This window comes from Danio rerio, chromosome 5 (genome assembly GCF_052040795.2).
Source record: "Danio rerio strain M-AB ecotype USA chromosome 5, GRCz13ab, whole genome shotgun sequence".
NCBI classification, from domain to species: domain Eukaryota; kingdom Metazoa; phylum Chordata; class Actinopteri; order Cypriniformes; family Danionidae; genus Danio; species Danio rerio.
Window position 1 is genome coordinate 1,182,777 of NC_141025.1, and position 12,224 is coordinate 1,195,000.

Below are 12,224 nucleotides of genomic sequence, written 5' to 3' on the forward strand. Positions count from 1 at the left end.
ATCCCCTACAGTCAGAATTATGTTTACAAATATATTCCCTCAAATATTATACTCCTGAGATTAAGGCGATCTCTTTCTTAAATCTTAAATGTTTCTGAAATGTTTTCTTTTCAGCCATTTGTGGATAGTTTGTGCTCTCCGTGATTTATATTGTCTTCATTACTGCTAATGTTTCACTGATTTAGCAGCTAGCTTTGATGCTAAAACATGATGAAATACTCTTAAAGCAAACATTTAGGAGTCCTGCATTTAGCTCTGACACCATCATTATTTCAGGAGCTGTTTTAGCCTTCAGATGTTTTTAAGATCAACAATTAGACGACAGCTAATGCGGAGTGATTAAAGTATGTCCACTGATAATCCATCTCCCAACACATTAATGCAAATAAACGAGCAGAAAAACATCGAGCGGAAATGACAGATAAACCCACAGAGCATCTCTGATCATGCAGTTATTAATCAGCTCACAGCAAACCAGATAAAGAGTGGCGAAAGATCGATCAGAAGCGGCAGACGGACATTTTTCACTCATATGAGGTGAGAAACGTCTGACATTCACATCAATAATGCAGATCCTGCATTAGAAACAGCTGATTCATTACCCAGGCTCATTCATTCAGGCTTCATGAGTCTCCATCAAACACTCCTTTCTGTTTAATCCTGTTTTTGTTGTGCTTTGTAGAGTTCTTCACAGGATTTGTGCGTAAATGTGCCATGAAATTTCAATCTGGATGTAGCTAGGCATAGCTGAATAATAACAATAAAAGTCCAGCACAGGGAAATGTCATACCACAAGCCTCAAACAACCTTATTTCCACATTCTCATGTAAATCCTGAGAGTAAAATAGAAGTGAAAAATCAGAACAAAACACAGACAGATCTGTTGCACACAGGATCATTAATATGCACACTTTAACTCTGGTCCAGATTCTAAAATAGAGTCTATTTCAAATCCAGATCCAGAACATGATCCAGATTCCAATACAAACTCTATTTCAAATTCAAATCCAGAACACGATCCTAATCCACACTCAAACCCTGATCCAGATTCCAATGCAGACTCTATTTCAAATCTAGATCCAGAACATGATCAGGATCCACACTCAAACCCTGATGAAGATTCCAATACAGACTCTTTTTCAAATTTAGATCCAGAACATGGTCCAGATCCTGATCCACACTTAACCCTGATCCAGATTCTAAAATAGAGTATATTTCAAATCTAGATCCAGAACATGGTCCAGATCCTGATCCACACTTAACCCTGATCCAGATTCTAAAATAGAGTATATTTCAAATCTAGATCCAGAACATCGTCCAGATCCTGATCCACACTAAACCCTGATCTAGATTCCAATACAGACTCTATTTAAAAGTCAAATCCAGAACATGATCCCGATCCACACTCTAACTCTGATCCAGATCTCAAAATCCACATCCAGAACATGATCCAGATCCTGATCCACACTAAACTCTGATCCAGATTCCAATTCAGACCCTATTTCAAATTCAAATCCAGAACATGATCCCAATCCACACTCAAACCCTGATCTAGATTCCAATTCAGACTCTATTTCAAATCCAGATCCAGAACATGATCCGGATCCACACTCAAACCCTGATCAAGATTCTAATGCTGACTCTTTTTCAAATTCAGATCCAGAACAGTATCCGGATCCACACTAAACCCTGATCCAGATTCTAAAATAGAGTATATTTCATGATCCCGATCCACAGTCTAACTCTGATCCAGATCTCAAAATCCAGATTCAGAACATGATCCAGATCCTGATCCACACTAAACCCTGATCCAGATTACAGTTCAGATTCTATTTCAAATTCAAATCCAGAACATGATCCCAATCCACACTCAAACCCTGATCCAGATTCCAATTCAGACTCTATTTCAAATCCAGAACATGATCCATAAACACACGCAGACTCTATTTAAAAATCTGTATCAGAGTTCATTTCAAATCCAGATCCAGAACATGATCCAGATCCACACTTAAACCCTGATCAAGATTCCAATACAGACTCTATTTCAAATTCAGATCCAGAACATGGTCCAGATCCCGATTCAGTCAAACCCGGATCCAGATTCCAATAAAGTCTATTTCAAATCCAAATCCCCAATCAAACCCTGGTCCAGATTCCAATACAGACTCTATTTCAAATCCAGATCCAGAACATGATCAATATACCAATCCACACTCTAACACAAATGCAGATTCCATAACAAACTCTATTTCAAATCCAGATCCAGAACATGATCCAGATACACACTTAAACCCTAATCCAGATTCCAATACAGACTCTTTTTTTAAATTCAGATCCAGAAGATAGTCCAGATCCACACTCAAACCCTGATCAAGATTCCAATACAGACTCTTTTTTAAATTCAGATCCAGAACATGATCCAGATTCCAATACAGACTCTTTTTCAAATTCAGATCCAGAACATGGTCCAGATCCCGATTCACAGTCAAACCCTGATCCAGATTCCAATACAGGCTATATTTAAAATACGGATCCAGAACATGATCCAGATCCACACACTAACCCTGATCGAGATTCCAATACGGACTCTTTTTTTTAAATCCAGATCCAGAACATGATCTGTATTCACACTCAAACCCTGATCCAGATTCCAATAAAGAGTCTATTTCAAATCCATATCCAGATCCACACTCAATGTAATATACACGTTTAAATGTGATGTGTGAAGAAATTCTGGGTATACCGTTGCATACCTGAATAAGAGTTGAGTACTTAAGGTCCATACTGTGAGCCACAAACATCAGTTTCCTCTTGTGTAAATCCTGTGAGTGTTAAATATCAGTGAAAAACAAGCCAATCAAAACACCAGCTGTTATGTTTATTATTATTCACGCCCCAGGGTGCATTTGATTGGCCACAATGTTTCCTAGTGAGATTACAACAGTGACCTTTTCATTATTTTCAGGATATACAAGTTTGCATTCCTTTTGTAATGAAATGTGTATCTATATAGCGCACGTATTGTGCATGGCCATACACCTAAAGCGCTTCACAATCATGAGGGGGGTCTCTTTACAACACCACCAGTGTGCAGCTCCACTTGGATGATGCCACAAGACAACAGCGCCAGTGCTTCACCACACACCAGCTATAGGTGGAGAGATAGTAATTGAGTCAGTTCAGTGGATGGAGATGATTGGGAGGCCATGATGGGTAAGGGCTGATGGAGGGAGTTTGGCCAGGACACCGGGGTTACACCCCTACTATTTACCAGAATATGTGATTATTAATGAGCACAGAGAGTCAGGAGCTCAGTTTAACATCTCATCTGAAAGACGGCGCTCCCTGCTGGCCGTACTAACACCACTGCCAACAGCAGTCTAGTGTTCCCATGTAGTCTCCCATCTAGCTACTAACCAGGCTCAGCCTTGCATAGCTTCAGTGAGTGACCGCTCTGGGGCTGCAGGGTGATAAGGCTGTTTTACTATGTATATGGGACTCTAATTTTGAAAAAAGGAAGCGTTTAAGAGTAAATGAGCATTTTTGTAGTGCGCATGACCATGGAGTGTTTACAGCATGTCATACTGTAAAAATGCAGGATATACGGATTATGAATATATTCAGAAGAGGCGTAACGTCTGTTTATTCGTTTATATTTTGGGTTAGATTAACATTTTTATTGTGAATTGTGCTAGACAGTTGTGAAATGTCTTTTTATTTATCGCTCACTTTATAGCTGAATTAAAACTGATGTGAGCTTCTGAAGATGCGGTATATTATGAATATGAAACAGATAATCCAGGCATCAGCTGTACATTGTGGACGAGTGTAAGAAATAAAACACCAGCTCATATCTGAGAATATAATCATTTATTTGCTCTAGAAATGACGCAAGAAATGTACACAATTTCATCTCAAGGTATAAAATTTATTTTCTTAAATAAGCAGGTTGTTTTCCCCATTCATACGTTTGTAAAAGCGTTAATCATTCGCCACGAGCCCTGAAGAGAGAGAATCTGAGCGAGCGTCGCATCAGACCTGAAAGTAAAGACATCCAGCGGCAGAACCTGATTGGAGGATTATTGCTGTGTTTGTTTCCGTCTGTCCGCCCCACATAAGAGAAGCGTCCTCAATTCTCAATCATATATATATATATATATATGGATATGTACATCAAAATAGAAGCTCTAGAAAAGGCCTTTATTGAAGCGATATCTGTGATGAGTGATGAACCTGTGCTTGATTCAACTGCTGCTGATATCCTGGATGATCACGTGACCCCGCCTGCATCAAAAACACAGCAGAAGACAACATCAGGAATGTAGAGTTATGTATATTTTAAACATGATCATGGTAAAATGAGCTGAAAACATACAATATGTTGTCAAATATATATATATATATATGTGTGTGTGTATATACTTATATATATATATATATATATATATATATATATATATATATATATATATATATATATGTATGTATATATATATATATATATATATATATATATGTATGTATATATATATATATATATATATATATATATATATATATATATGTATATATATATATATATATATATATATATATATATATATATATATATATATATATATATGAACAACAGTTCAGTCTGTTCTCGAATCTGATTGGCTGATAGCCGTGTGATATTCTGCAATAGTAGCACTCGCACAGCCTCTTCACTCTTCTGTATTACTCCGCTCACATAGAGTGACAGCAGATCAATAAACTCACGACAACTTGACAAATGTTGCAGCTGTTGGACAACATCATGTACTTTTGAGGCTTTTTAGTCAAGAATGTAGTGGTAGATCAGAGCTACGCAGTTTATTTATAAGGACAGTGGCTATTTTACATGTGTATAATTTCTGAGGGACAGCGCATCTGTGGACATCAGCCTGTCATACTGAGCAGAGCAAAGAGGGTTGACGCTCCGCCACAAGATGGCGACAGAGACCGCATAATAAGCCCTCAGAGGAGAAACACTCAGTGTGATTTTAAACTACAGCAGATCAAATCATTATTAAACAGGTAAGTGACATTCTGAGTCGATCTCTATGTTGTAGTGCTGTATTTAAACCATAGTTATCTGCTAGTGTTTGCTTTGCTTTGGGAGTTTATTATTGAGATCTCCTGACTGCAGCAGAGAAACACTGGGAAATCTCTGTAGACTGATGGCATTTCATGCTGTTCAGCCCTATAAACTTACAATGTGAGCACAATCTGCTGTTTTGTCATCACTTTAGACATTACGCTTGAGCAGTGGTTCTCAAACTGTGGTACACATACCACTCCTACTTCCTTTAAGTGGTATGTGGAAGAACGCTGAGAGTCATGTGATCAGACAGCATTGGCTGTTCCCTGCAGTGTACGAATATGCTAGTGTGCTTTGAATGTTTACTTTAGTGCATTGCGTCATCAAATGTTAAAAATCAATCTGCTAGGTGCAGAGTAGGGCTGTGCAATTAATCGAAATCTTCTAGTGATTATGAAAAACCATTAATCGAGATAAACGATTATTGCATCATATACCAAAAGCGCGAAAGACCGGGTGCTTATGTGTGTGTGCAACACGCGCACACGCATAAGCACGCGGTCAGCATTCGGTCTCATTCGCACACTGAGATGAGCAGAGGAGCGCAAACATCTAAAGTCATCTAAACATGAGCGCTTTAATGGTCAAATAGGTGTCAAAACGCGGTGATTAGTGATTATTCATATTAACCCTCATTTGCGTAATAAACAAACGAGTTGAGAATCAAAAGACACGTGACAGAGAAACCATTAAAGTGACAATGATAAAACAGGCGGCAGCATTTCACACTAATCAAACATCCCGTACTGCTCTTGACTGAAGGATTTTTGTAGCTTAAAGTGTTTTTCTTAGGATGAAGATGCTTAAATCACAGTTTGTTTCATATTTTTATTCTATTGTATTTATTTCTCTTTCCTTTGCAGGGTGGAATATAACTGCATGTATACAGTTGAAGTCAGAGTTATTAGCCCTCCTGAATATTAGCAACCCTTTTCCTCCAATTTCTGTTTAATGGAAAGAAGTTTTTTTAAACTTATTTCTGAACATAATAGTTTTGATTTATCATGTCTAATTACTGATTTGTTTTATCTTTGCTATGATGACAGTACATAACATTTTACTAGATGTTTTTCAAAATACAAGCATTCAGATTAAAGTGCAATTCAAAGGCTTAATTAGAGTAATTAGGCAAGTCATTGTATAACAGTAGATTCTTCTGCAGACAATCAAGAAATGTATTGCTTAAGGGGGCGAATAATATTGACCTTAAAATGGGTTTCCAAATATTTAAACCTGCTTTTATTCTAGCTAAAGTAAAACAAATAAGACTTTTTCCAGAAAAAAAAAATATTAGAGGAAATACTGTTAAAATTCCTTGCTGTGTTTCACATCATTTGGAAAATAGTCATTTAAAAAAACTAAATTCTCAGGAGCGCTAATAATTTTGACTTCAACTGATAATCGTTTAGAATAATCGTGATTACAATTATGACCAAAATAATCGTGATTATGATTTTTCCCAAAATCGAGCTGCCCTAGTGCATTGCCAGAGGAAGATTCAGATACACACGCGCTAGAGAAGACCAGTGCTGTTGTGTTGCATTTCAGTCACTGCAAACTCAGGATTTTCCCCATGCTGCATTATTGGTAAAATAATTATTACAAATGTGTTGAACGTGTGCTCGTGGTTGTGTAAAATAGTGTGTGTTTTCAAAAAGGTTCAGACTATCTTTGACTCTGAGCTTAAATTTGATCGGGAAATTAATGCGGTTGTCAAAAATAGTTTTTTCTATTTTAGATATATTGCCAAGCTAAAGCCTATCCTCTCTTTCAGTGATTTGGAGAAAGTTGTGCATGCTTTTATTTCTTCTCGTCTGGACTATTGCAATGCATTGTATCTGGGTGTGAGTCAGGCCTCTCTCTCGCGACTGCAGCTGGTCCAGAACGCAGCTGCCAGGCTTTTAACAGGCACAAAAAAACGAGAGCACATTACACCTGTACTTGTTTCCCTACACTGGCTGCCAATCCAGTTTAGAATTCAGTACAAAGTTCTGTTGTATGTTTTTAAATCCCTCCATGGCCTGGCCCCTGAGTATATCTCTGAGCTAATTATTATGCACCAACCTGTGAGATCTCTTCGCTCTATGGATCGTCTCTATTTGCAAGTTCCTAGATCACGCTTAAAATGTCGAGGTGATAGAGCTTTCTCAGTAGCAGCTCCAAGACTCTGGAACGATCTCCCACTCTCTGTAAGAACAGCTCAAACTTTTGAGTCGTTTCAGAGGTCACTGAAAACACACTTATTTTCTTTAGCTTTTAATCATGTCATATGAGTTTATGTATTTTGGTTTTATGTATATTTTACATGCTTTTTATTTGATTTTATGTACAGCACTTTGGTAATCCATTGTGATTTGTGAAAGTGCTATAGAAATAAAGTGAGTTGAGTTGAGTTGAGTGTTTTCAATATATAAAGTTATTTGTTTTGTTAAGCAGCGGACATGGCTTTCGGTTTAGTTTGTCACCTCAGATTTATTCTTATTAATTTGGACGTGATTCAAATGGCGCGAGACTCAGAACATAGACTCAAGCCACTTTGCCATGCTTGAAGCTTAGAGGTGGAATCTAGTTAAAGTTAGTCTCCCAGTGCACAGATGGAGGGACTGCGAACCGTACCCGAGTCTGCTTGAAAACAGTGCGCAGTTAACCCAAGCTTCACAGTTCACTTTAAAGGTGATCTCATTCGCACCAAATCACGAAAGCACAGCACATATGTATTGGTCAAGCACTGTGTGCATTTAATCACTCGCTTTTCTGACACACACAGGCCGACTGTAAATGACCTGCAGCCGATCTCATTTCTAATTTAAGCCATTACGGATCAAATATTTAAAATACAAGTCAACGTTTAGATTTTAAATATATACAAATATGTCATGTGTAAATGCAACTTATTTCAAAATGTATACAAATATAAATATATTCAAATTATATATATATATATACAACATTTATCCTATATTTACCAGGTTTCCAAGTTTTGATGAATAGTCTACTATTCATCAAACATAACAACATAACATAACAATACTTTACTAGTACAGTAGGTAGAGCTGTCGCCTCACTGAAAGAAGGTTGCTGGTTCAAGTCCTGGCTGGGTAAGCTGGCGTTTCTGTGTGGAGTTTGCATGTTCTCCCTGTGTTCGCGTGGGTTTCCTCTGGGTGCTTCGGTTTGTTCCACAGTCCAAACACATGCGGTTCAGGTGAACTGGGTAGGCTAAATTGTCTGTTGTGTATGAGTGTGAATGAGTGTGTGTGGATGCTTCCCAGCGGATGGAAGGGCATCCGCTGCGTAAAACATATGCTGGATAAATTGGTGGTTCATTCCGCCGTGGCAACCCCAGAATAATAAAGGGGCTAAGCCAAAAAGAAAATGAATGAATGAATGAAAGTACAGCAGTTTTGTTTTTACTTTTTAAGCAAAGTGTCATTTTTAATTAACATTTAAAAGCACATTCTGAATTAAACGGTGAAGTTTTTTAGTTTAGTTTTGCTTTTGTCTGCCAGCATAGTTATTGTTCAAACTATTTATAATGTTTAAAGTGGCTGACAATAATACATATTCTTAATAATAGGAATTAATCTGCCTCATTTTTCAACTGTGCAGTGCTGTAGCTGCTTTATTTAGCCTACTGTGCTACTATATTTCATTACTGGTCATTATGGTGGAACGTAAAGAGACAATTTTTGTCTGAGGTGGTACTTGAGAGCCACTACGCTAGAGAATCATTCAAACACTAGCTCTACAGTGAGGTGGTGAATGAGCGGCAGTTTCTGCTGTTCTGATGTCAGCTGCAGATGTGAATGAATGGCGGAAGAAAGTAGTTCCTCATACAAAAGTGTTTTCAGACTCTCCCTGTTTGATCTTCTTTTTTTATATACACGATTATGCCGTCAAACTGTTGTGTAAACGCAATATCACATGAGCAGCAGTGAGATATGGCTGTATGTTCGCTTTGGTGGAACACTAACTCACGCCTCCCACCAGTGCTGATATACAGACACTTCGCACTGCTACTCGTGTTGTATAGCACATATATATATATATATTTTTCTCATTATTCATTATTTTAGGGGCAGCACGGTGGTGCAGTGGATAGCACAATCACCTCACAGCAAGAAAATCACTGGTGTTTCTGTGTGGAGTTTGCATGTTCTCCCCGTGTGGGCGTGAGTTTCCTCCGGGTGCTCCGGGTTCCCCAACAGTCCAAACACATGCGCTATAGGGGAACTGGGTAAGCTAAATGGTTCATAGTATATGTGTGTAAATGATTGTGTATGGATTAAACACTGACCCCTGATTAATAAAGGGACTAAGCCAAAAAGAAAATGAATGAATGAGTGATTATTTTAACATGCACAAAAATAAAACCAAGATCAATCAAAATTACACTGACATTTATAACACCCCCCCCAAAAAAAAAAAAAAAAAACATTAATATACCATAACTAGAAACAAAAAAAATATCATTAGCAAAAGTATTGACCTCAGTTATGAGCATTTTGAAGCAGTATTTTACTATATTTACTTTTTGCAGGATTTTTTTTAGTTTGCAAACAAATGATTTCCTCCAGTTTAAATGGTTTCCATTAATCATGTACTCTTTAATTAAAGATAAACACTTGTTTTCTAAATTAATGAGTAAAGACAGAGTTATCTGTTTCTGCAAATAAACTTCATTTCAAGTATAAATAAAATAAACAAACAGCTTAATCTACTGATACGGTACAGGCGTTCATGAATGATGTACAGATAAGACTCGTATGATCTCTGATGTTTATTTTGATCTGTTCATCTGTTCATAATTTCCTTGTTTTTTATCACATAAATGAATACAAAAGATTGATGAAACACTAGATATTCATTCATTCATTCATTATATTTATCGGCTTAGTCCCTTAATAAATCAGGGGTCGCCACAGAGGAATGAACCACCAACTTATTCAGCATATGTTTTACACAGCGGATGCCCTTGCAGCTGCAACCCAGTACTGGGAAACACCCATGTACACACATTCACACACTCATACACTACGGCCAGTTTAGTTGATCAGTTCCCCTATAGCGCATGTGTTTGGACTGTGGGGGAAACTGGAGCACCCGGAGGAAACCCACGCCAACACGGGGAGAACATGCAAACTCCACACAGAAACACCAACTGGGACTTAAACCAGCGACCTGAGTGCTGTGAGACACACTAGATACTGTATATCTCATTTTCATCTAGTTAAACTTGATGCAAAAACACACACACACACACACACACACACACACACACAGACTAAACTCACAGTCAGACACACACACACACACACACACACACACACAGACTAAACTCACAGTCAGACACACACACACACACACACACACACACACACACAGACTAAACTCACAGTCAGACACACACACACACACACACACAGACTAAACTCACAGTCAGACACACACACACACACACACACACACACACACACACACACACACACACACACAGACTAAACTTACAGTCAGACACACACACACACACACACACACACACACACACACACACAGACTAAACTCACAGTCAGACACACACACACACACACACACACACACACACACACACACACACACACACACACAGACTAAACTCACAGTCAGACACACACTTATTCAGCTCTTATAATCTGATAAATGAAGCACTATAAATAAATATGTCTGATGGTGAATGTACAGAAGTGTGTTTAAAGAAATAAGTGAGCAAGTGTGTATGTGTGTGTGTGTGTGTGTGTGTGTGTGTGTGTAAGAGGGATGTTCTTCTGTTGGTGTGTGATTGAGATAATTTGAGCAACAGCTTTAGTTGAATTCAATCACTCATTAACAACATCACAACACTTTCAGCACTAATGAAGGCTTTCTGCTAATACACACACACACACACACACATCTTCACAAGCACAATTACACCTAATCAGCACACAAGTGTTTTTAATTATGCACACACACACACACACACACACACACACACACACACACACACACACACACACCAGTGCTTTTAGCTGCTAATGTGTCCATCATAGAGAGACGCTCATTTACATCTTCATTAACAGCTTTACACTCACGTTGAGATGGAGGATAACCAGGGTAATTAACACACACACACACACACACGCACACAATGTCCACTGTTGAAGCATCTGAACAGCAACATTAATTAAATATTCACATCGCAACACACACATTCAAAGCATCCAGAAAGTATTCACAGCGCTTCACTTTGTCCACCTTTTGTTACGCTGCAGCCTTATTCCAAAACGTAAGACACAGCACACCTGGAGTTTGCCAAAAGGCATCTGAAGGACTTTCAGGCCCCGTTTGCACTAATGTGTTTTAGTTTGGAAACACATAAGTTTGGCTACGGTTACGCCATCCGTCCACACTACGCCGGAGTTTGAGCGCCGAAATCGGAGCGTTTTGTAAACACTGGAGAAGCCGTTATCATTCTGAAGCGCTGCTGCTCCGTCTCAGTGTGGATGAGGGAAAACAGAGACATCTGGAAACGGAGGCGGGGCTGCTGAGATTCGCTAGCTGATTGGGGCTTTTGTGTCATTGCGCATCCTTCCCTTATTGGTCAAGCCCCTATCACATGACTATAACACATGGCTTTAACGCTACCGGGAGACAGCCGACCAGCCTTCACTGTAAACAACAACATGACACAGAAATGAGAGCGCTGTTTGCACTGTTGTCTGTTTTAGGCGGCATTGTGCAGTTATTCATTTGTTACGTTTAGTAACTCGACCTCGTCGTCTGTCCACAAAAACACCTCTCTTGCTTTCTTTGCCATCGCGTTCATTGTTCAACCGGCGTTTGTTGACTAACAATAACCAAATGCAGAGCGAGACACATGCTTCCTGTTTATACTAGAACACTCATGCCCAGAGTGCGCCAATGGTCACGTGATACACGCTTTTGGTGGCGTCGTGTGGACGGAGATATGTTCTGAAACGCTGGGTGAAACGCTGCGGATCGTTTTTGATCTAAAACAACGTTTTAAAACTAAACGCACTAGTGTAAACGGGGCCTCAGATCATCAGAAAATAAACTCTCTGCTCTG

The 12,224-nt window shown here is 38.7% G+C and overlaps 1 protein-coding gene across 2 annotated transcripts in view; it reads right to left on the minus strand.

Annotated features, from left to right (window-relative positions):
- Window positions 1-3,851: 3,851 nt before the first annotated feature.
- Window positions 3,852-12,224, minus strand: part of mbd2 (methyl-CpG binding domain protein 2) — a 51,300-nt gene continuing 42,927 nt past the window's right edge. The window contains 1 exon segment of one of the 2 annotated variants that reach the window (NM_212768.2): window positions 3,852-4,284. The gene's annotated coding sequence lies outside the window, so the exon portion shown is untranslated. 2 annotated transcript variants of the gene reach the window in all.